Here is a 26487-nt window from a genome sequence, read left to right as displayed (position 1 = left end):
TTCAGCAATACTTGGCTCTCACCCACTGTTCCCAGGCATTCAGTCAGCTTTCTACAACTGTCATATCACCATTTTTCATGTGCTATTTTGAGTGCTATAATGTCACTTTTTTTCTTGTGATAATGAAGGAGAAACTTGCATTCTTCAGTTGCCAGAATGTTCTCGGTATTAAGCCCATTTCACTCGTGGGGATTTTCAGAATTGTTCAAATTTTCCTTTGAACCTAGTACAGTAAACAGTGGGTAAGTTGGAAGTCTTTTTATCCTATAAGAGATTTTAAAAATAATAGCAATGCCTCCAATATTTGTCTGCTATCTATGTTTTTGTACAATGACAGTGTACAAAAATGTTCTAGCTTATTACCAAAAACTATAAATTCCTGAACATGCTAAGTGATAAGTGGGAATATTATTTGGTTGCCAGGGTTGGACAGAAATAGCACGGAAAGTTGTACAATTTTTAAACGAATTTAACGGTGCAGTGTAGGCTATTACTCCGCTAATAGGGAGCAAATGTAAAGGAAGACCATGCATCTTGTCTATTATAATGGCCCTATATCTGTTGGGAACATAGTTAAGCTAAACAGAGGAGGCAAGTGCTATGGGGTTTATGAAGAATGTACAATATATACATAATTTAAGTGCTAATGTATTTATATCCTATATTATACCCAGCCTTATTCATTACCGATTTTTGCAAATATAAGATACGTATAGTAACTAAGAAGGGACCTACGAGTGAATAACTGGCCTTGCTCAATTGGGCCTATGAGATTGACCACAGGGTAAAAGTAGATTACCCTTAAATTAAATGAGGCAGTGCTATCCATTTGACTAGCTTCCAACCATCAACTGAAGGGAAAAAAACAGCCCTGGTTTTTTACTAGAAGGAGAAAGAAAAATCTTTGCGCAATATCCATTTTCAAATAGTAACTGAAGTACATCTGTTTCATGCATGCTTGATTTTTCAGGAACATTTATTTATATACAGATGCAAGACAATCCTTGCATAGCTAACAATATGGAAATATTACAGACTTCTCAATGCGTCCTACGTTTTCTTTCATCAGCTCCTCTAGACTTGATTTCCTAGAAAAATTCTACATTTCAAGAAAAAAATGTACGGGAAAACATTTTTGTGCTGATAGAGAGAAGGCCTTGGAGCAGTGATGGTGAATCTTTTTCAGTTCACGTGCCAAAAGGGCGGGGGCATGTACATGCCCACACCCATAATTCCATGTGGGGGTTCCTGCACATGTGTGCATGTCCCTCCCCCTTCCGACATGCAATGGCACACCCATTTTTCGCTCTCCCCAGGCTTCAGAGCATTTCCAGGAGCCTGGGGCCCACAAAAACAGCCTCTCCCACCCCAGGTTCTCCGGAGGCTAAAAACATTCCATTTGCCTACTTCCAGTTGAACCAGAAGTTCCATTTTTTTGCTCTCCCCAGGCTTTAGACCCTTTGTAGGAGCCTGGGGAGGGCAAAAAACCCCAGAACTTCCGGTTCAACCAGAAGTTGGCAAATGAAACATTTCCAGCCTCCAGAGGACTTCTGGGGGATGGGCAGGACCATTTTCACCCTCCACAGGCTCCTGGAAATGCTCTGGAGCTTGAGGAAAGCAAAAAAAATGGGCCTTCCCCATCCCCTCTGTTTCCTGACTCCCAGTGGGTGCAGAAGGCCCAAAAATCAACTGGTCCATATGCGCACTGGATATGAGCTCACATGCCGACCGATATGGCTCCACGTGCCACTTGTGGCATGCGTGCCATAGGCTCGCCATCACGACCTTAGAGAACGCTGGCAACTCCAAAACCTTCCCCATCGTTCATTTTCCATACCGGACTAGCACTGATTTCACCATTCCACATGTCCTTTCAGTCCAACAACCAGGGGAGTCACATCTACAATTTCAACAATCCATGCAACTGGAGGTGGACAAGCAGTGATAGCTTTACTTCCATTTGATGACAACCAGCTAAAATCTTGCTATTTATCTTATGTTTTGAGCTATGTTATTGAGTACGCTAAGAAACAACTCTTCTTTCACCTTTCTACTTGGCGTTTACACCTTTCAAATACTTGTCGGCTGTTATCGTGTCATCCGTTTAGCCAAGCTATACATATTTAGCTCCAGTAATCTCTCCTCATCAATCAATCTCACCAACCTCTTAATCATTTCTGTTGCTCTTCCCTGAATTCCTTCTAATTTTTCAACTTCTCTGTACTAGAGGAGCGCCCAGAGTGGAATGTAATTTGTAAGCCCATCTTCGCAGAGGAGCATAGAGAACAATTACCTCCAGGCACAGAGACAGAAGGACTCTGGATATTGTCATATAAAGACACCTCGTTACATACATTTGACCCTGGGGAATAGAACTGGAAAGGGCTTCTTCTTTTTTTAAATATTCAAGCATAGATTCTTATTCTCTGACAGGAATGTCAGTTGATAGACATTGAGCCAGAAGTAACCTAACCTATCAAGAGCAAAAAAAAAGTTTATGTATGTACAGTGTGTGTATGTGTCCATGTATCTGTGTGTGTGTGGGTGGGTGTATGTATGAATGTATGTATGTCACATGTTTTTTTTTCTGAATTTGAAAATTAGGGGAGACTAGGATAGATCTATTTCAGCCTTATTTTGGCCTCATCAGCTAGCCATACCCACTGGGACTTGAACCTGCAACCTTTGCCTTGTAAGGCAGAGAATTATCCTCTAGGCTGTAGTATCCAATCCCTTCAGCTCTGCACCAGGGATGTATGTATGTATATCACATCCATGGGATTATACTAAATAGCATATAGTCAGCATATATACTAAATAGCATATAGTCACTCATGCCCTCATCACCTCGAGGTTCGACTACTGTAATGCTCTCTACATGGGGCTACCTTTGAAAAGTGTTCAGAAACTTCAGATCGTGCAGAATGCAGCTGCGAGAGCAGTCATGGGCTTACCTAGGTATGCCCATGTTTCACCAACACTCCGCAGTCTGCATTGGTTGCCGATCAACTTCCGGTCACAATTCAAAGTGTTGGTTATGACCTTTAAAGCCCTCCATGGCACTGGACCAGAATATCTCCGAGACCGCCTGCTGCCGCACGAAACCCAGCGACCGATTAGGTCCCACAGAGTGGGCCTTCTCCGGGTCCCGTCAACTAAACAATGTCGGTTGGCGGGCCCCAGGGGAAGAGCCTTCTCTGTGGCGGCCCCGGCCCTCTGGAACCAACTCCCCCTGGAGATTAGAACTGCCCCTACCCTCCTTGCCTTTCGTAAGCTCCTTAAGACCCACCTTTGTCGTCAGGCATGGGGGAACTGAGACATCTCCCCCGGGCATATACAATTTATGAATGGTATGTTTGTATGTATGTGTGTTTAGAAAATGGGGTCTTTTAAATATTTTTAAATAGTAATTTAGATTTGTTGTAAATTGTTTCCACTTTGTTGTGAGCCGCCCCGAGTCTGCGGAGAGGGGCGGCATACAAATCTAAATAATAAATAAATAAAATAAATAAATATACATACATTAGGATACTATGTACATATTCTGAAGAGGAGATTGGTTGGCAAATTTCACATGCTGATTTATGTATATCTGCACATTTTAAAAGAATTACTGGAATTCAATTAGTATTAAAATGCAGCTTAGCATAGCAGCAGGAGTTTTGATCAGGTGACATTTTCTGTCCAGATGAACTGTAGGATCATTCCAGGGCATCTGTTGCTCTCACTTTTTGTTTTTTTTTACAATGTCTTATCTTTAAACTGGACGTAGACTGGTCACCATTTCAAAAAGAAGGCTGGCCTCTATATAGATCCAGATTCATGACCAATCTTGAAGATGTGTTGCACACATTGTATTGCACACATTCTGCAATAAAATCAAGAGCAATCACAGATTGGACAGCCACCGACTTTTTTCCCCCCTAAAAATAGAAAGGTGCTGTGGTGGCAGCAATAGCTGTGCTGTGCAAAAATAATTAGTCATGCCTAAATTGTGAGTAACTGTGTAAAAAATTATGAACACAGATTCTGCCCTCGGGGTTACAATCTCATGGTAGAGACATGACACTCAGAAAAGAAAGAAGAGCTGACCAAGGAAACCAAGAGGAATAGTGATTTAAATACGCCAGTGCAGGATTTTTTTTTCTGCTCTCACTCAGAAACAAAACCTGCTGCTGCTGAAGCCCAGGATGGATCCACGACAATTTGCCACAACCAATTCGCTGCAGGACAACTTGCCACGGCCAACTCACCAGGGGAAAGCACGTTGCAGGTTAAGAGTTACACTAATATTAAAGAAAGAGTGGGACAGAATCGTTAAGGAAAGGATGCAAAAGGAGGGACAAAATGAAACGTGAACGCCAAAAACTGAAATATTTTTAAAATTTATTTTAAATAATTAAATAGAAGTGCCAAATTGTCGCGCAGCAAGTTTTCCCATGGTGCGTTGTTCTTCAGAAAGTTGGCTGTGGCAAGTTGTCCCATTCCACCCAGGACAAGGGCCAGTTGGCTAGTAGGTCAATGAGACTGAGCATCTCTGAACTTGCTATATACTTCTAAACCCATGTTTGACCAAGAAAACAAAAGATTGAAAATAGTCTCCCTCACTCCCCCTCACCTCTCTCTGTGTGTGTGTGTGTAGACCATGGAAAATTAAGGCCAATGCATCACAAAATGCCCCCTTCAATATTCTGAAAAGCTATTATCTGGCTTCAACTTCAAGGTTTTCCTTCCTGCCATATCTCTTTGAAGTTTGTAATCAAAAAGATATTGTTTCCATGCAACAAATATAGCTCTGGATCTAAGAATGAACGCAGAACAGGAAGAATGATATTTACAGGAAAGGATTCTGATGGAATAAAAGATCTCCCTAAGGTAGCCTTCCCCAGTGTCGATGCCTTCCAGGCGTCGTCCCAAAGATGCTTTCTTTAGAGCAGTGGTTCTCAACCTTTTTAATGCCGCGATCCCTTAATACAGCTCCTCATGTTGTGGTGATCCCCAACCATAGGTTTAGTGCCAATTCTCCCAACGGAACTTTGAGCTGATTGGCAGGAAGGTTAGAGGGACACCCCTACTGTAAACGCCTGATTGGTCGGATTGTAAAAATATGTTCCAAGGTGCCAGAATAGAAGCTTTAGTTCCTGACACCCTGGGGAATTTTTGTCTTTTCCCATGGTCTTAGGCGACCCTGTGAAATGGTCGTTTGACCCCCAAAGGGGTCCCGACCCCCAGGCCGAGAACCACTGCTTTGGAGGCAACTGGACTTTCTGATTTTTCTTTGACGATTTTTCACTTCTCATCCAGGAAGCTTCTTCAGTTCTGACTGGATGGTGGGGGGAAGTGGAAGGATTTATACCCCTTGCAGACAGCTGGTTATCTGCATTCTTTTAACAACTCAAGTTAAAGAATCATGAACACAGAAAGTCTGCATAAAACAATCCAGTTCAAAACTATTGTAACACTCTGTTTCCATGGTGTCTATAGAGCAAGGGTCCCCAAACTTTGCAACTTTAAGACTTGTGGACTTCAACTCCCAGAATTCTCCAGACAGCATGGCTGGCTGGAGAATTCTGGGAGTTGAAGTCCACAAGTCTTAAAGTTGCCATGTTTGAAGACCTCTGCTATAGAGCCTCAAACTAGGTACCAAAACCTCAGGAAAATCCTCAAGTTTCTTCTGAAACTTAGTCAGATTCATTCAGCACCTGGGGCAGACTCATCATATAGATTCTTCCTCCTTCTGGTGGGGAACAATCATGGAAAACTTCAAGGTCAACAAGGAACGAAGGACTGATGGTAACATCCCAACTGTAGATTGCCCTGCTATTGTCCTGAGACAAAAAAAAATCAGCTCTAGCATGGAACACAATGAACTGACAATGAGCTGACAGGTCCATGGTTGTGATGATAACCATAAATTTCAACTTTATGGAGTTTCCTCCAACTTCATCTCCAAAAGTTAGCTGAAGTCCCCTAAACTTAAGTGTGAAAAACAGTCATAAATTACTTTTTTCTGTGCTGTTGTAACTTTGAACAGTCACTAAATGAACTGTTATGAGTCATATTGTAAAAGGAGCTAGTTTATATAAAGTGTGCTGGAAGAAGGGGGAGATAGAGAGGGAAAGGGGGAGAGAACCATAGAGAAATACAGAGAGAGGGGAAGAAATAAAGAGGGGGGGAGAGAGAGGGAGAGAGAGAGAGAGGAGGAGGAGAGAGAAATAGATAGAAGGGGAGAGAGAGAAAAGGATTTTTTGGTTCCCAGTTCTCTGTCCTAATGACCAGCTTGGTAGGCGTGGCTGGGGGGGGGTCATGTGACTGGGTGAAGTGAGTGATGTCGAGTTGCCACGCCCACCCAGGTTTTGTGGCTCTCAGAGGTTTTTTTTCTGTGGGAAACGGGTCCAAGTGGCTCTTTGAATATTTAAATTTGCCTACCATTGCCCTAAACCATAAACCTGGGAAGCTTGATTAACAACCCAGCTACATACTGAGCATCATAAATAGAGGTGGGTTCTTACCGGTTCTAACTAGTTCTTTAGAAATGTTTGTAACTCGGTGAGGATGTCACAGAGCCAGTTCTGTCAGTGTCTCCGTGGGTGCTGCCATCTTGGATTTTGCTTCTGGGCATACTCAGAAGCTATTTTTTTATTTTATTTATTTTATTTATTTATTTTGTCCAATACTTAATACACATTGAAGAGAATAGATATGTAATAATATAAGTAAAGAAAAGAATAGAAGAAAAGATATAAAAGTATAGGTGAACATATTTGAAAGGAAGAAACGATAAAGGAGTTAAGGAGAGACAATTGGACAGGGGACGGAAGGCACACTGGTGCACTTATGCACGCCCCTTACTGACCTCTAAGGAACCTGGAGAGGTCAATCGTGGATAGTCTAAGGGGAAAATGTTGGGGGTTAGGGGTTGACACTACTGAGTCAGGTAATGAGTTCCACACTTCAACAACTTGGTTGCTGAAGTCATATTTTTTGCAGTCTAGTTTGGAGCGGTTAATATTAAGTTTGAATCTGTTGCGTGCTCTTGTGTTGTTGCGGTTGAAGCTGAAGTAGTCATTGACAGGTAGAATGTTGCAGCATATGATCTTGTGGGCAATCTTGTTCCACGCTCAGGGTCACGCAGATGTACACATCCAGCATGACCCTGAGCGAACCAGCAGCAAATGGATCCAGAACCCACCCCAAGCATAAATAAGGTTCCTAAACAGAAGGTTCAGTAGGAGTAATTTGACTCCTAGAGAAAAATTTCAATCTCATGCTTATCGGTGGAGTAGCACACCCGACAAGCACTTGAGTTTCCAAGATAACCATAGCTTCTCCACTGCCCCTGCACTGTGTCACTCTTGAAACCCACATGAACAAATGTCTAAGAGGAGAAGTTTCCCTCTAAGCCCCATGAATTCTATCTTAGAAACATAGAAGACTGACGGCAGAAAAAGACCTCATGGTCCATCTAGTCTGCCCTTATACTATTTCCTGTATTTTATCTTACAATGGATATATGTTTATCCCAGGCATGTTTAAATTCAGTTACTGTGGATTTACCAACTACGTCTGCTGGAAGTTTGTTCCAAGGATCTACTACTCTTTCAGTAAAATAATATTTTCTCATGTTGCTTTTGATCTTTCCCCCAACTAACTTCAGATTGTGTCCCCTTGTTCTTGTGTTCACTTTCCTATTCACTTTCCTGAACCTTATTTAGCCCTTTAACATATTTAAATGTTTTGATCATGTCCCCCCTTTTCCTTCTGTCCTCCAGACTATACAGATTGAGTTCATTAAGTCTTTCCTGATAGGTTTTATGCTTAAGACCTTCCACCATTCTTGTAGCCCGTCTTTGGACCTATTCAATTTTGTCAATATCTTTTTGTAGGCGAGGTCTCCAGAACTGAACACAGTATTCCAAATGTGGTCTCACCAGCGCTCTATATAAGGGGATCACAATCTCCCTCTTCCTGCTTGTTATATCTCTAGCTATGCAGCCAAGCATCCTATTTGCTTTTCCTACCGCCCAACCACACTACTCACCCATTTTGAGACTGTCAGAAATCACTACCCCTAAAATCAAAAATCACTATCTTATACAAGTATTTGCCTCCCCCATTATAGGGCTTACCTATCAGGATTTTTACCCACTTCCTTCAACAAGTATATAAATGTTTATAGCTTAGCATTCTTCAGATAAGTTTTATTATCACCCTCATCTGGCTTTACTTTATAAAGAAGAAGTGTATAATAGGTGTTTATATTATTGAGTACGGTATTGAATGAGAAGTATCCTGTAAAAAGGCAATTGATATACTAAACCCTCATTAGAGCAAATATCCCTTTTGTCAGAAGGTGAATCCAGCTTTGAAAAATAAAGTTAATTATACACTCAATAAGTGAATGTTCAGGTTGCATAGCAGTGATCATCAGGTATTAGATACAAGTCAAAGTTCATGCTCTATTATGGCAGCCATCTTAGCAAACAGTTTAGTCCATTTTTGCTACTCAAAACTAGAATAAAATCTATTGCATAATGGACCAATTTTGTCCAGATAGCAGGACACAGTCTGTAACACTTCTATAAAGCACCATTTACAATGATAGAACTATATAACAATGAGATATAGCTTTTTTAATAGCTATAATAAACAAGGTTGGTGGAAGGAGTTAAGAAAGTAATTTGTCAAAGGAGAGCCAAACAGAAATCAGATGCAATAACCCTAGATTTGTAGATGAAATAAAAAGCATCTTAGCCATATGTACAAAAGGTGGATGGAGATGGGCTAAAGTATCAGTTCTGCATCTGCACACATGTACAGCTGATCAAAGGCAATAAAATTAATCACAATAGATATCATTTCTGCTGTGATCCTTAGGGCATTTCCACGACATACTATTTCCATGTCTGAATAAAATACACAAAATATCCATGCTACATTTTAGAAATTTTTAATAGTTAGTTATAGTTATAGTTTATTAGATTTGTATGCCGCCCCTCTCCGAAGACTCGGGGCAGCTCACAACACAAAGTGATACAATACATTACAAATCCAATAGCAGAAAATTAAATCAATTTAAAAAACATTAATAACATAATAAAATCCCTAACTATACAATCATACACATTCAACCTAATCCATCATACAGTAAGGCCGAAAGCCTAATAAAAAAGGGGGGGGGAAGGTGGTAATTATCCCCATGCCTGGAGACAATGGTGGGTCTTCAGCATTTTACGGAAGGCGAGGAGGGTGGGAGCTGTTCGAATCTCTGGAGGGAGCTGATTCCAGAGGGCCGGGGCCGCCACAGAGAAGGCTTTTCCCCTGGGTCCCACCAGATGACATTGTTTGGTCAACGGGACCCGGAGAAGGCCAACTCTGTGGGACCTAATCGGCCGCTGGAATTCGTGTGGCAGAAGGCGGTCTCAGAGATATTCTGGTCTGATGCCATGTAGGGCTTAATAGGTCATAACCAACACTTTGAATTGTGACCAGAAACTGATTGGCAGCCAGTGGAGGCCACGGAGTGTTGGTGAAACGTGGGCAGATCTTGGAAGCCCCACAATGGCTCTCGCGGCCACGTTCTGCGTGATCTGAAGTTTCCAAACACTTTTCAAAGGAAGCCTAATATAGAGAATCTGCCCTCCTAAAAGTTTCATCCAAAGCCTGTTTCCCCAACCTAGTGCCCTCCACAGCATGTTATCAATTTAACAAATCTGTAGAATTACACATTAGGAAAGGTTAGTCAGAGGCTCTGTTGTATATAACCTGGAAGAGAATGATCATTTTATTTTATTTTATTTTTTCATTCCAGTGAATTTTGTATCTTTTGCCAATGTATTTAAGTTTTTAAAATGTAGGCTATATGTATAATGTTGTTAAAGCTCAATAGAAGAAGCAACAGAGGTGGCAGCAGCCATGGTATCCAGATAATAAAGATATTTAGAATGTTCCAAGTTAAGCACAGCACTTTCGAATATACAGTGATCCCCCGCTCATTGCGAGGGTTCCGTTCCAGGACCCCCCGCAACGAGCAGGTTTTCGCGAAGTAGCGCTGCGGAAGTAAAAACACCATCTGCGCATGTGCAGATGGTGTTTTTACTTCCGCAGCGCTAGCGAGGAGCCGAAGATTGGGGGCGGCGCGGGTGTTTTAAAATGTCGCCGCCGACATGGGGGCTCGCTAGCACCCCCCCTAACCCAGGTTGGGGGTTCGGGGGGTGCTAGCGAGCCCCCCATGTCGGCGGCGACGTTTTAAAACACCCGCGCGGCTTTCCAATGAGTCCCGAAGACAAACGTCAAACTTCCGCGTTTGTCTTCGGGACTCATTGGAAAGCGGCGCGGGTGTTTTAAAACATCCCCGCCGACATGGGGGGCTCGCTAGCACCCCCCCAAACCCGGGTTGGGGGTTCGGGGGGGTGCTAGCGAGCCCCCCATGTCGGCGGCGACGTTTTAAAACACCCGCGCGCCTTCCCAACTGAGCCCTCAAGCCAAGCGCGGAAGTTCGCCCTGGCGCTTGGCTTGAGGGCTCAGTTGGGAAGGCACGCGGGTGTTTTAAAACGTCCCCGCCGACATGGGGGGCTCGCTAGCACCCCCCTGAATTCCCAACCCGGGTTTGGGGGGGTGCTAGCGAGCCCCCCATGTCGGCGGGGACGTTTTAAAACACCCGCGCCGCTTTCCAATGAGTCCCTAAGACAAACGTCAAACTTCCGCGTTTGTCTTCGGGACTCATTGGAAAGTGGCGCGGGTGTTTTAAAACGTCCCCGCCGACATGGGGGGCTCGCTAGCACCCCCCCGAACCCCCAACCTGGGTTTGGGGGGGTGCTAGCGAGCCCTCCATGTCGGCGGGGACGTTTTAAAACACCCGCGCCGCTTTCCAATGAGTCCCGAAGACAAACGCGGAAGTTTGACGTTTGTCTTCGGGACTCATTGGAAAGCGGCGCGGGTGTTTTAAAACGTCCCCGCCGACATGGGGGGCTCGCTAGCACCCCCCGAACCCCCAACCTGGGTTTGGGGGGATGCTAGCGAGCCCCCCATGTCGGCGGCGACGTTTTAAAACACCCGTGCCGCTTCGCAGCTGTCTCCTGAAGCCGAACGCGGAAGTTAGCGTTCTGCTTCAGGAGACAGCTGCGAAGCGGCGCGCGTGTTTTAAAACGTCCCCGCTGACATGTGTTTTGACTTCCGGGTTCAAAAATCGCAAATTACCCTGTTCGCAATGGTTGGGGACGCAATAACCGGGGTATTACTGTATATTGCATAGAGGAGGCTTCAAAGTACATTGCAACTGCTTTCAATAATGCATTTTTGTTGCAATGGTCTTGCTCATCTAGTTTAGAACGCTTCCATGTACAATTGTTACATTGGTACAGCATACTAACAACTATTCGGCACAAAAATATTATAAAATGAACAATTTTCAAGGGTACCCTAACTTCAACAGAGTTATGGTTATCTTGAATAGATAAAGAAGTTTCCCAAATCCATCTTGGATAGACATGTTTTCCAAATCCATCTTAGATAGACACGCTGCTTGACAGTTTTATCTGCTGGAACTGAAGGTTGTTGTTTGTAGCTTATATTGCAACTATGCAATTCCATAATATAAAACCCAAAGTTTTGTGGGACATTTGATCTGCTGATCATCTTCGCTTTAGTCAAATTCAAGACCAAAATCAAAGCACTTAAACGAGATGATGTACAGTTTTACGTTACCTGCATTTGGGTAATATCTAATCATATACTTCCATGCAATTTTTATAAGAAGCCATCAGTACATGTTGAACAAAAAAAGAGAACAGGGCATTCTAGAAAAATGTAATAGATCATTTGCTTGCACAAATTCTAATGAATTCACCAACATAAAATATGACAAATTGATCATGACATTGCAATATAATAAGCACTATATCTGAACTTTTGACAATCTTGCATTGCTGCAAGCCATTAAGAGTCATGAACTGATCCAACACCTGTTAGAAACTGGGGTGATCAACATAATCCTACATTTTGCCCCAATTATCTCTGCCATGTATTTATCATATTGGAAAAGAATTGTAGTTCACAATTTAAGAAAAATCACTGGGAAGTTTGGAAGACGAGTCTTTACTCACAGTCACTCATATCACCTTGAGGTTCGACTACTGCAATGCTCTCTACATGGGACTACTTTTGAAGAGCGTTTGGAAACTACATGCAAAATGCAGCCGCGTGAGCACTCTTGGGCCTTTCTAGTATGCCCAAGTTTCTCTTGCACTCCGTGGCTGCCAATCGGTTTCTGAACACAATTCAAAGTGTTGGTTATGACCTATAAAGGTCATAACCATGTAGATGGCATTGGACCAGATTTCGTACGGGACCGCCTTCTGCCACATGAGTCCCAGCGATAGGTCAGGCCCCACAGAGTTGGCCTTCTCCAGGTCCTGTCAACTAGGCAATGTCGCCTGGCCCCAGCCCTCTGAAACCAGCTCCCCCCAGAGATTTGTACTGCCCCCACCCTCCTTGCCTTCCGCAAGAATTTGAAGACCTATTTGTGCTGACAAGCCTGGAGACATTAGATATCAGCCCCCACCGATGAATGGATCATTTTCTGTTGTTAGAATGAGAACTGGTTTTTTTTAATACATTGGGTTTTTAGATTGGTCTTAGATTAGTTACCTTAGTTTTAAATAATTGGATTTAGGATGTTTTGTATTGTTTTTTTACATGCTGTAAGCCGCCCCGAGTTCCCGGAGAGGTGCAGCATATAAATCCAATAACTAACTAACTAAGCAAATAAGTAAGTAAGTAAGTAAGTAAGTAAGTAAGTAAGTAAGTAAGTAAGTAAGTGGAAATCCAGCAGAGTGAGGAGTACAAGGCTAAGTAATGGTGGTATAATGTGGTGTAAAATACACACTTTAAGGAATGTACTACTCGGATGGTTCTGTAACGATGAAGAATAGCATTCTCCCATTCAACAAAAAGAAGTAGCAGGCGATGTGTTTACAACCAGCATATTTGCTCAAAGACGGTATACATCTGTTCTTCCCAAAATCCATTACCGCCGTCATGAATCTTCATTATTTCAATGATGCATTTAACAAAAAAGTTGTTTTTATGCAAACCAGTAATATAAATAAATCCTTAATGTCATTGTAATCCAGCAACATTAAAGTACCAAACTAGGTGAGAAAGAGATCCAGTTTGAAATATCATCCTGAAGTACATTTCTAAGGATCCACCAACTTTTACCTGGGAATTGATAGCCAATATGGAGCCATTACAAAGACATGACTTTCATGTTTCCTTCACAGAAAATACAAAATAAATATTTGGCAAAAAACTAATATTCTTCTTAAGTATGGGCCCAGAATGTGCAGTCCTTCTGATGCATGAGTGATAGAAAATGCTTGTCCCCTTTCTTTTCGCAAAGATTCCACTCTTTTATAGCAATTAAGGCATCAGACTAGAAACCTGGAGGAAACTGGGAGTTCTAGTTCCGTTTTAGGCACAAAGCCAACTGATGACCTTGGACTAGTCACTTTCTCTCAGTCTTTGGAAGGAGGCAGAGACAAATCTCTTCTGAAGAACTTTGTCAAAGAAATACCAAGGGCTAGACCAGGCAGTCATCAGGAGTTAAAATTCTGCCTCAAAAAAGGATGATACAGTATACAGTATTTGGGCTAAAATCAGTGGGAATTGGAGGTGGTAATGAGTGTCATTTAGGATAGGATAGGATAGGATAGGATAGGATAGGATAGGGATGGACAGGACAGGATATGAATTTTTTTATTGGCCACGTGTGATTGGACACACAAGGAATTTATCTTGGTGCATATGTTCTCAGTGTACATAAAAGGTAAGTTCATCAAGAATCATAAGGTACAAGACTTAATGGTAGTCCAGGTACAAATAAACAATCAAATCATGTTAGGAACCAGTCAATTGTAAGGATACAAGCAACGAAGTTACAGTCATTTGTGGGAGGAGATGGGTGATGGGAACAATGAGAAGACTAATAATCATATTAATGCAGCCTTGGTGAATAGTTTGATAGTGTTGAAGAAATTATTTGTTTAGCAGAGTGATGGTGTTTGGGAAAAAATGTTCTTATATCTAGATGATCTGCTGTGCAGTGCTCTATAGCATCATTTTGAGGATAGGAGTTAAAGCAGTTTATGTCCATGATGTGAGGGGTCTGTAAATATTTTCACAGACCTCTTTTTGACTCGTGCAATATACAGGTCCTCAATGGAAGGCAGATAGGTAAAAACTGTTTTTTCTGCAGTTCTGATTATCCTCTGAAGTCTGTTTCGTTGGGTTGCAGAACCAAACCAGACAGTTATAGATGAGCAGATGACAAACTCAATAATTCCTCTGTAGAACTGTATCAGCAACTCCTTGGGCAGTTTGAGCTTTCTGATTTGTTGCAGAAAGAACGTTATTTGTTGTGTTTTGATGACATTTTTACCCATTTTAGATCTTGCGATATGGTAGAACTTAGAAATTTGAAGGTCACTACTATCAATACTGTATTGTCTAGTATTGTAAGAGGTGGAAGTATGTGTGGGTTTCTCTTAAAGTCTACCACCATTTCAGATTGTTCCGGTTGCACCACAAGGTTAATTCTTCAACCTCCCATCTGTATGTGGATTCATCATTGTCACGAATAAAGCCAATCATTGTTATGTCATCTGCGAACTTTGGTAGTTTAACAGATGGATCATTAGAGATGCAGTCATTGGTATATAGAGAGAAGTGGAGAGAGGACACAGACTTGAGGGGACTCTGTGCTAATTGTACAAGTACCTGATTCTGCTTAGCTTCACCTACTGTTTCCTGTTTGTTAGTGTTGTGGTTCAGCCTGAGTCAGATGAAAGACCAGCTGCGTCTCTGCTGGCTCCATGCCCGGGGGAGGATGAGAGCGAAGAGGAGAGTTCTGGGCAGTCGGACAGGGGAGATTACAGTCAGGAATGTGACGAGGAAGAACGGCCTGGGAGCCCTGGGGAGGGGCTCTCTCAAGCCAGTAGCTTGGAGTCTCTGGAGTCATTGGATGACGAAGCTCAAGCTATCATTAGTATGCGACAGAGACGCATAGATCAAAGGAGGAATCAATTGAAGAAATATTATCAGCATTGAATGAGGAACACCTGGGGGTTGGGTGTGGTCCTCATTAGCAGGGAAGGGTTTATAAGGCAGGCAAACTCTTTAGGCAGCATGGAGTGTTATCAGAGTGGAGTTGCTGTAATCTGCATTGTCTCTCAGAGTGTCTGTTCCTGGCTCGTGGCCCAGCAGTCTTGAAGACCCGTGGGAGGTGTATGTCTGTTATCTACAGCCTCGTCTTGGCATCAAGGATCCTGCGTTTCTGTATGAACAATTGCCTTCATGTATCCATTTGGAGTTCCAGTGTTTTCCTGATTTGTAAGGACATTTTCTGTTGGCTTCTTTTCTCTTTACCATTATAAAACTGTGTTTAGATTCTACCAGTGTGTCTGGCTTATATTTTTGGGTTGGTCATAGCTTCCGGAGTGACCCAGACAGAACAGTTAGGATCCACTTACAAGTGTGCTCAGGTATCACTAGATGATTTTGCTTAGTTAAAAGAATGTCTGGAATGATGGTATTGAATGCTGAACTAAAGTCTACAAAGAGGATCCTTGCACAGGTCTTTGGAGATTCAAGATCTTGTAGGCCAGTGATGGTGAACCTTTTTTTCCTCAGGTGCCAAAAGAGCATGGGCGCATGCTATCGCACATGCGTGAGTGCCCACATGCATAATTCAATGCCTGGGGAGGGCAAAAATAGCTTTCCCCGCCCCCCAGAGGCCCTCTGGGGGCTGGAAACAGCCTGCTTCCCAGCTTCTCTTGGGCCCAGTAGGCTTGTGTTTCACCCTCCCCAGGCTCCAAAGGTTTCCCTCGAGCTGGAAGAGCGTAAAAACACCCTCCCTCATTCCCCCGGAGGCTCTCTGGAAGTAAAAATGTTCTCCCAGAATATCTGTGCGAGCCAAAAATCAGCTGGCTGGCATACACATGCATGTTGGAGCTGAACTAGGGCAAGGGCTCATGTGCCAGCAGATATGACTCCATGTGCCACCTCTGGCACCCATGCCTTAGGTTTGCCATCACTGTTGTAGGCTGTAGAGTAGAGCCATATTAACAGCATCATCTTTAGATCTGTTTGTTCAATATGCAAATTACAAGGGGATCTAACAGTGGATCCATGATGGTTTTCAAGTGTTGCGTTAGCATTGCTCACATCGAAACCCTGACATTTCCCTTGTATATCAAATGAACAGGCAATTCTATTTAGAAGTCTTTTGCATTCTTATGTCTCAGAGCCACTACCAAAGGTTACCTACTTTAATCTGCTTTTCTTTGTGCATAGTATTCTAAGATAGCATCAAGGGAGGTAATTCCTATGAACCATTAGATTGTCCTTCATCTCAGACTGGCAAATCATTATATATGTCCTGATGTTGACAGTCAAATCATGCCCTGTTCATACAAATGCCTCTGGCAGAATACAAATAGCTACCGGAGAAGGGGGAATACGGTATCACATCAACTGTGGCTCAGGCAGTCATAAAAATCTGCAGTATCAGTTTTGAAGTGTTTGCAGTAATGGATCAAATCATGCACATTCATTTTCTGGTTTGTGGCATTTATAATATCCCTTTCCTCCAAGAGCTAAAGGCAACATCCTTATTTCTTGTCTCTCCCATTTTAACCTCAGAACAGACTATGAGCAAAAGTTACTTTGACTGGCTCTAAATCACCCAGTAATATTCATGGTTGAAGGCAGATTTTGACCCTTCTCTCATTCTAATCCCATGCTCTTGACACAAAACAGCATTGTCCTAGTTCTCCATGCTGCAACATGGTTGAGATATCAAAGTTAGACAGGATCCTGGAAAACTGGTCCAGAGTTTCCCTAAACATAGAAACATAGAAGATTGACAGCAGAAAAAGACCTCATGGTCCATCTAGTCTGCCCTTATACTATTTCCTATATTTTATCTTAGGAGGGATATAGGTTTATCCCAGGCATGTTTAAATTCAGTTGCTGCGGAATTACCAACCATGTGTGCTGGAAGTTTGTTCCAAGCATCTACTACTCTTTCAATAAAATAATATTTTCTCACGTTGCTTCTGATCTTTCCCCCAACTAACCTCAGATTGTGCCCCCTTGGTTTTATGTTCACTTTCCTATTTAAAACACTTCCCTCCTAAACCTTATTTTTTTCCATTTGGTCTAACCTGCTTCGAATGATTCTTTCCAGCCCTAACCAGGTCCTAACAAAGTTCCCAGATCTTATGGGCTTGCAAGCACTTTGATTGTTACTCTCTGCGAAGAATGTTTTCCAAGTCTTTGCAGGTTTTTTTCCATTGCTCTATTTGCTCTAAACGTTTCTTATTTAACCTTTTAACATATTTAAATCCAGACTATACAGATTGAGTTCATTGAGTCTTTCCTGATAGGTTTTATGCTTAAGATCTCTTCCACCATTTTTGTAGCCCGTCTTTGGACCCATAAACTGCCATGGAGCATGATAGCCAGGGGAATAAGCCTCAGATAATTGCTAACTATAGACTTCAAGTGCTGACTTCCAGCCTTGAAACAAGAATAAGTGTCTTCTGAAAAAAATATTGCTGGCTTAAATCCTCCAATGAGCAGAGCCACTGCCTGTTGAGAAGGAGGACATTTCTTCACGAAGGATTTTTAATGTGCAGAATAATTCACATTTTTATTTTGTTCTCCATCACTGTACTCATGCAAAATAGGTTTCCAGCATTTTATTTTATTCATAGAAGTGTTACAGGACTGAAAATCCAGAAAAGCGAAAGAACCAAACTATTCTTTCTTAAGCTCAAACATAAATTTATCACTCTGTCCACAGGAGCACTTCACATTTGGTATGTTTATTTATCCCTGTTCAGTAATTACAAGTCTCAAGAGAGATGGAAAGCATCACAGATGTAACTATTGCAATATTTCTCCTTCAAGGTCATTGCAAATGAAATTAATTTTAAAAACTGAAAATAAATCACAGGAAACCCCATGTCAGTCATCAATAAAAGAATGTTCATTTCATTACCACCACCCTGGGGTTATTAAACAGAAAGTACACCCTGGTTTTTGTTGGCAGCCAGAAAACCAAGATGCTTCTAGGAATACTTGTTTGCATAATAATTGCCCTGTCTCCTACATGGAATGTTAAATGGGATCATTGGAGGAGGGGTTAGGGATGACTATTTCAATTATTCTCCATCATTAGTTTCATAGGTTTTCTGCTCACATACAAATGCATGAACACGTCTAAGGAAATACTGGATAGCTGTGCAATGCATTTGGATGGGAGCTTCTAGGAAATTATATCTGTAAATAATCTGAGAGTCATAGCGTCCTTGGTGCTCTTTGAGTTTGGTTGTTTGCTTGCAGACATTTCATTACCTGACTAGGTAAATGTCTGCAAGCAAATAACCAAGCTCAGAGAGCGGCAAAGACTTCACAGCTCAACCCTGAACTATATACTGTATGTTCCTTTTCCTTCCTCCCTTCCTTCTTCTTTTGATATCGTATGTATTTGAACATCTATTTACAATTTTAAAAAATAGCATTTAATCAGGTTCAGTGCTGATAGAACCAAATTGTTATGGCCTATAATTCATCAATCCTTATATTGTAATAAAGATATACTGTATATTTTTATTACCAGTGTAAGATGCACATTTATTATCAGCATAAGACGCACCTTTTTCCTCCCTAGGAGGTTGATAATTTGGGTGCGTCTTATACTCTGAATGTAGCTGACCCCCCCCACCCCCAGCCCTAACTAGGTGCTAACGATCTTCCCAGCTCTTACCCTGCAGGCTCTTTCATTGTTTCTTTCTGTGGATAATGTTTTCTAAGCCCTAGGTTTTTCCAGAGTTTTTTTCATTGCTCTAACTTGCTCTGAATAATTTTCTTTCCAGCACTAACCAGGTGCTAACAATGTTCCCAACTCATACCAGCTTGCAAGCTCTTTCATTGTTACTCTCTGCAAAGAATGTTTTCCAAGCCCTAAGTCTTTCCAGGGTTTTTTCCATTTGGTCTAACCTGCTTCGAATGATTCTTCCCAGCCCTAACCAGGTCCTAACAAAGTTCCCAGATCTTATGGGATTGCAAGCTCTTTCACTGTTACTCTCTGCGAAGAATGTTTTCCAAGTCTTTTGCATGTTTTTTTTCCATTGCTCTATTTGCTCTAATGTTTCTTTCCAGGTGCTAATGATGTTCTCAGCTCTTACTTGCTTGCAAGCTCTTTCATTGTTACTCTCTCCAAATAAAGTTTTTTTAAAGCCATAACCAGGGGATAAAATAATTTGCTGAAGCAGTCCAGACTAAGGACGCTAGCCAGATTCTTTTCCCTGTTTTTCCCCAAAAAACCAAAGTGCTTCTTATACTCCTGTGAGTCTTATACTGTACTCCAAAAAATACGATAGCTTTTAAATCATTGCAACCCTTTTTGTTGATTTTTCTTGCATCTGAGTAGCAAGTTAGTGCTTTGGAATATGAAAGTAACCTTTTCTCTAGTAGTTTGTAACTTGTAGTTAGAAACCATTTCTAGACAATAAAATGCTACTTTCTGGCAATGTACATACATCACAAGAACCAATCGTTTATTTATATCAAACATAGAGAACCATAAACTAATATTATTTTGACAATGGAACTCTCTAAAAAGAATTTAGAAAATATTTCATGAAAGTGGGAGATGCATTTCTTTAAAAGACATTCTTAACATTCATTTAGATGACTGAGTGTGTGGGGTTAACCTTCCCAACCTGGCAGCCTCCAGATGTGCTGACACAACAAGAGATTCAACTAGTGTTAAATCAGAGCAAACTCCTGGTTTGAAGCAACTCTCAAGAAAATTCTTCCCGGCAAGGCTTCAGTATGGCAATAAACGACAACTGCAAGAAGCAGCAGTGCTCCAGGGATACCCAATGTTAATATCTCACAATGACTTCATTTAAGATTGTGTATTTAGAGTTTTCAAAATGTTAACACTTTTCCACAATGTTCATCCACATATTCCATTTGGCATAGCATGAAGATGCCCCATCGTAGTTTTGTAGGAAAAAAGGTCACAACATAATACCGTGTTTCCCCGATAGTAAGGCAGTGTCTTACTATCTTTTTACCCCCAAAAGCCCCACTGTGTCTTACTTTGGGGGTATGTCTTACATTGTCCCGGGCACCGGGGCCGGCTCGTCTTCGGGCGCGGGGAGCTGCCGGAAAGGAGGCGGGCGCCGACCTCGACATTCGGCGGGTTGCGGGGAGCATCCCCTCGCCGCTCCCGGCAATGTTTCTCGGCAGGGGAGGCCAACTCCGCGGCGACACGGACGCTCGGCTGGCTGGCTAAAGGCAGGTCAAGGGGTGGATGGGCAGTCAAAAAGGGTGAGCGGCCGCCGCTGTGCCCTCCTTCGCCCGCCTCCTTTCCGGCAGCTCCCTGCGCGCCCCTCGCCTTCGCTCGCCACGGCGCCACCGCCTCTTCCCCTGCTGAGGCGAGCGGAAAGGAGGCGGGCTGAGCCTCGGCAGGGGAAGAGGCAGTGGCGCCGCGGCGAGCGAAGGCGAGGGGCGCGCGGGGAGCTTGGAAGCAATGTCATCGCCCCCCCCCGGAATACCGTTTATCTACCGTGTTTCCCCGAAAGTAAGACATATGTCTTACTTTCGGGGTATGGCTTATATAAGCCGACCCCCCTGAAACCCCCCATATGTCTTACAATCGGGGGGGTCTTACTATCGGGGAAACACGGTATCAATTTTATCACCAGCATGTTGCTGGTATGCAAGGTTTGTTTTCCTTCTTATCCCTTCTTATCCCAAAATTTTCCATGTACATAATCTAGGGCACATTTAGGAGGAGCTTTGGGGCAATGTAGTATAAGTTGACAAACAGCTCATCTCTTGTTGGCTCAGCATGTCTTTTGAGTGTCTATGGCAGTGATGGTGAACCTTTTCTTCCTCAGGTGCCGAAAGAGGGTGGGTGTGCAGTATTGCGCATGCATGAGTGCCCACACCCATCATTCAATGCCTGGGGGCGCGAAAATAGCTTTCCCTGCCCCCCAGCAGCCCTACGGAGACTGGAAATGGCCTGTTTCCCAATTTCTGGTGGTCTAGTAAGGCTCGTGTTTCACCCTCTCCAGGCTCCAAAGGCTTCCCTGGAGCGACGGGGGAGGCTCTCTGGAGGCCAAAAACGCCCTCCCAGAGCCTCTGTGTGAACCAAAAATCAGCTGGCCAGCACACACCAGCACACTAGGGCAATGGCTCGCATGCCAGCAGATATGGCTCTGCATACCACCCGTGCCATAGGTTTGACATCACTGGCTTATTGAGTTTCTAGTCCGCCAGGACCCAAAGGTGCTTTTTCAAGAGACAACTGGACTTTTTGGGTTTTCTTTGAAGACATTTCACTTCTCAGAAGCGAAGAAGAACCTTCTGGGATGAGAAGAGAAACATCTTCAAAGAAAAACTACACACTTTCTCAGAATAAGTGTTTCCTTATCAGGGACCAATCTCTTTTCCTAAGAGTCTTAGAACTGTACAGACAGCATAACAACACAACCGCATTCCAGATACGTGTTAAAATGGAGACAGCGCAGAAACAGAAAAGGAGTAGTTGTGTGGTAATCCTCAGACCACATTACAAAGACCAGATATTAGAAGGCCAGCAGCTAGCAAGGACGAGATGCTTTAGCAAAAGTCCTACCCAGATCTAGACTGCTTATCCCTGACAACTTTAAGATGTGTGGACTTCAACTCCCAGAATTCCCCAGCCACCATGGATTGGTAATGGAACTCCACAGATCTTAAAATTGCCAAGGCTGAGGAACTGTAGTAGAGGATTCTTTAGAAATTATCCAGAAATCTTCTACAACATGCTTGCGTTCTGTAGCAACCCAGTTGCTTCTACTTCATATTGCAGTAGAGAAGCACCTGGGAGAAGGCCCTCACTTGTATCCCTGCCAATCACGCCTTAAGTTCCCAAGGCAATTTTAAGTTGAGTGGACTGTATCTCCCGGAATTAAGAGCTGGCGTGGCACAGTGGTTAGAGCGCAGCACTGCAGGCTACATCGGCTAACTGCTAGCTGTAGTTCAGAAGTTCAAATCTCACCAGCAGCTCAAGGTTGACTCAGCCTTCCATCCTTCCGAGGTGGGTAAAATGAGGACCCAGACTGTTGGGGGCAATATGCCGATTCTGTAAAATGCTCAGAGAGAGCTGAAAAAGCACTATAAGTCTAAATGCTATTGATAATTCACTAGCCAGCATGCCGGAGATATAAGATGCCAGACACACAGAGAGGCTGCCCTATATATTTGGCCCATGTTGACTGCACATGGTGGAATGAGCAACCCGTGTTCAAAAATAAGGCTCCATTATTGCTGAACTTGCTGGCCTTCTGGAAGAGTCTGAAGATATAGCTTTGTCATCTGAGAATCCTATGAACCTGGTGGAAAACCAAAAGCGATTGTACTTTTAAGAAAATGAATGGTGCTCTCTCCTGTTGACTATGAATTTAATAGTTGTATTGTTTTAATGGTCTTTGCAGTTATTTAGGGGGTTGATTTTCCTGGTGATTTAATTTTGTAAGCTGCCCAGAGTCATATTAGCAAGGGGGGAAGTTATGTAAATGTAATAAATAACAAATCTCTTTGACTCTAAGCTGATCCAATTCGAGTTTTCCATACAATTGCAACTTTATTAGAAAAGGTTGTAAGTAAATGTACTTATTTAAAAGCAAACATTTCTGAGAGAAGAAATTAAAAACGTTATAACTGAGATGAATGTCACACAGCTAATACCAGAATAAATGAAGACTATCCAAATGTTGATAAACAACAATATTCTACTTCATTCTGATAAACAGGTTGTGAACGCCTCAAAGTAAATCTATAAATAAAAATAAATCCTCCCTTCACAGACATATGAAAATGTTCTTGCATTTATCCTTAGGTGATCATCACATATCATCAAATCCTTGAGTTTGAGGACTTTTTCTGGGATTATTAGCATTTAAATGACCAAGTTGACCAAACTTCAAACATTCCACAAAACAAACCGCTTACACATTACGAAACAATCCATTGACTGGAAATTGACAACAGCCACTGACTGGTTTTATGTTATCTGTACGGTAAGTTCCATAATTCCCAAACAGCAGGGGAAATAATTGTAGGTTCTAGAAATGGGATAGCAATACAGAGGGCATCACTTGAGGGGCACTGGGAGAGACCTACAGAAGAACAATTATTCCAAAATAATAATTCCCACAATTCTAAAAAACAACAGAACATAAGGTCTCTTTTTCAATCACTGCTGTCCTTGAAGAATTTCTGCAGTCTTGTTCTTCCTTCCTTTTCTCAGATACTATCTCCTATACCCCATCACCACCTCTGTCTCCTTCAGTTTCATCATCTGCTTTTCCTGCTAGGTGATTTGAATGGGCAATGGAAAGACCAGGAAAGCTCTTGTTTAAAAAATGCACGCTGCATGCAAATAAGGCTGGCTTAAATATATTAGCTCTGTTGTCAAGCTGCACTTTTCCTAGACTTGCCAGGAGGGGCCCCTGTGCCTTGCAGTTAGCCCAAGCCTTGAAAGATGATATCAGGATACCTGGGGCAAATGGGACATTTTGCCTCCCTGGCTATTGTCTTCCAGCACCGATCAAATGTTTTGGCTAATGTAACCCATTGCAGATATATCAGAAGCCCATGTATAAAATGAAAACACACTTATGTGTGCCTCTTAATCTGCACTGACACCTCTCTGCTGCTCCTTCTCTCTGCTCAAATCCATAGATCCTCAAAACTTACTGGGTAGAAGATTAAATATAGATTTATTATGGGATTATAGGATTTCCTGGACCATACACCTGGGCGCATAAATACAACAGAGAGCCACCACAGCTTGTGAGATGGATGGGTTGAATCCTCCATGCTCTGTTCCTGGCCATCCATGATGAAAAATCAATGTATATACATATATGTCTTGCATGCACACATATCCACGGCAACCTAGGAAGGTGTGTGCCACGGCAGTACCCAACAGTCAACCGCTACACTCTTTCCACTGATGTCTGCCGCGCATGGCTTCTTCCCTCCATCCAGATCTTTGGGTTCTCCTTGAACAGCTTTACGCTACTGCTTAAATATAAAATGGACAGATCCACCTGTTCTCTCTCTCTCACACACACACACACACACACCGACACCCCAGCACAAGCAGATATCATCATGCAGGTTCAATTCCCTTGAAACTTGCAGGCTCTCGTGCAGGGCTCTCGTGATGCTCCCGTAAAAAAGGCCGTTTGTATTCAGCATTTCATTTTACGTTTCATTTAGGTGTCAAAGCGGGCAGGCAAAGAAGGGCATTCTTCTGCAAGGCAGCCAAGCCGCCCAAGGTTTCCCCAACCCGGGACCCCCTGAGAGGCATCGACCCTCCGCCCCCAAAAAAATTTTTTTAATTTTTTTTTTAAATAAAAAGCCCAAGACCAGCCTTCGTGGGCTCCGCAAAGCGCTCCTGCCAAAGTTTCCTGGGATGACACAGAAGCGGAGGCAGGAGGCTGCGGGGATGGGCTTCGCTTCCTCCTCCTCCTCCTCCTCCTCCTCCTCCTCCTGTTGCCGCCGCCACAACCGTGCTTGCAATTTTTTTTTTAAATGAAAAGCTACTCCTCCCCTCCTGCTGCCAATGCTCATGCAGAGAGCGGGGCTAAGAAAGCCAGCCAAAGAGAGCTGCGGCCAGCAGGCTTTTTTTTGAAGATCCATCCGGAACTCCCCTCTGCCTTGAGGAATAAAGCAAGGGAATCGCTCAGCTCGCCCGCATCCCGGCAAAAAAAATCTCTCCTTCCTTCCTCCTCCTCCTCCTCCTCCTCCTCCTCCTCCTCCTCCTCCTCCTCCTCCTCCTCCTCCTCCTCCTCCTCCTCCTCCTCTTTCCTCCCCCCTGCAAAGCCCGGCTCTTCTCTCGCCTGGATCGCGCCCCCGGACCTTACGCCTACCTTGCCTTCTTTCCTTCCTGCCCACAGCATCCCTTCCAGGCAGGCTGGGGATTCGGGCAGGGGACAGGCAGGAGGAGAGGAGAAGCCTTGGGGGTTTTTTTCCTCCCTCCCTCCCTCCACCCACCCATCCACCCCGAGCTTTTTTTCTTTTCTTTTTTTTACGAAAGGCAACCCGCACACACGCACGCCGACCCGAGTTGGGCAAGGGCTGCGTTTTCCACACACACACACACATAGCCCCGGCCGCCTACCTGCTTCTCCGCAAGCGACGCTTCCCTCAAGTTCGGGCTTGGCATCCCCAACGAGAGGAGGAGGAGGAGGAAGAGGACCACACTCTTCATTCAAATTCCGGCCGTTCCGCCGAGGGGAGGACTCGAAACGGGCGAGGAGACACGCCGCGCGCGCGCGCCTGCGTACCTCTGCGTGCGTGCGAGCGAGCGTGTGTATATGTGAGTGTGAGGGGAGCGCGCGCTCACACACCCTTCTGTGAAATGGTGCCCGGTTTTTTTTCGGTTTATGCCTCTCCCCCCCCCCCTCCCTCCCCAACCCTTAAAGCCGTCGGTCGCCTTTATAAAGTACAATTCCAGCGCGGGCCGATGAAAATTGTATGGCGGGGAAGCCCCGGGTCGGGTTTTGGGGAGCCAGCAGAGGTTGAGGGGCTGGTCCTGAGGAGAAAAAAAGCGGCAGGAGAAGCCCGGGGTTTTTTTGTTCGTTTGTTTGGGGGGGGGGGTTGCCGCCGTCGCTACCGCAGCCACGTCACTGGGAATGGATAAAAGAGCAGGCGGGCGGGACGTGTGCCTGCAGAGCCATCCCGGAGGCCGGGCAGGTCGAAGTGGGAGGGGGGGCGACGACGCTAGTCGCCTGTTCGCCCGCCTCTTCAGGTGGGGTCCGACTCGGGTGCTCCCCTCAGCTGGAGATCTCCACGCTCCCTTTTACGCGAAGGACGCCTCCACACGCGCGCGCACACACTATAACCGGGGCTGGGGAAATAGCCGCACGCCTGCGTGCACACGCAACAGCTGGTTATTGTCACCCATGTGCCCGGCTGTGAGGAATGGCAGCGCCCAGGCAGGGGAGATCAGCAGTGGAGATGGGATGGGAAGGGTGGAAGAAAAATTGGGGGGGGGGGGGTGTAAGAGGAAGGCAGGTATTCCTCGCCGTCCCGGTCTCTCTTTCCCCCCTCCACAATCCGCTCTCCTTTTCTCCGTTTGCCCACCCAAAACCTGGGCGCGCGAGACGAGGTAGCAGCTGCCTTGCAAAGTCCCAGTGGGCGGACGCGCGGCCGAGACCAGATGCCGGCGCCGACCCGCGTCCCTGACGACAGCTGGGAAAGAAGCCTGGAGAGAAGAGACGGCGATTTTTCTTTCCAGATGTTAAGGCAGCAACTGGAAAATTAACCCCGGTGACTTTTAATGTAACCTTATGCCTACGCCGGTCCAGCAGCAGGAACTGCCGGGAAACCAGCTGATCTTGAGAGGACAAC

At 44.0% G+C, this 26487-nt stretch overlaps 1 protein-coding gene across 1 annotated transcript in view; it reads right to left on the bottom strand.

Annotated features, from left to right (window-relative positions):
- Positions 1-25965, bottom strand: part of ELFN2 (extracellular leucine rich repeat and fibronectin type III domain containing 2) — a 285684-nt gene extending 259719 nt beyond the window's left edge. The window contains 1 exon segment of the mRNA XM_070756181.1: positions 25256-25965. The gene's annotated coding sequence lies outside the window, so the exon portion shown is untranslated.
- Positions 25966-26487: the final 522 nt, after the last annotated feature.

Source organism: Erythrolamprus reginae, chromosome 6, assembly GCF_031021105.1.
Source record: "Erythrolamprus reginae isolate rEryReg1 chromosome 6, rEryReg1.hap1, whole genome shotgun sequence".
In the NCBI taxonomy this organism is placed as follows: Eukaryota; Metazoa; Chordata; class Lepidosauria; order Squamata; family Dipsadidae; genus Erythrolamprus; species Erythrolamprus reginae.
Note: the sequence above shows the minus strand (reverse complement) of the source record. Positions and strands in the feature narration are given on the sequence as shown.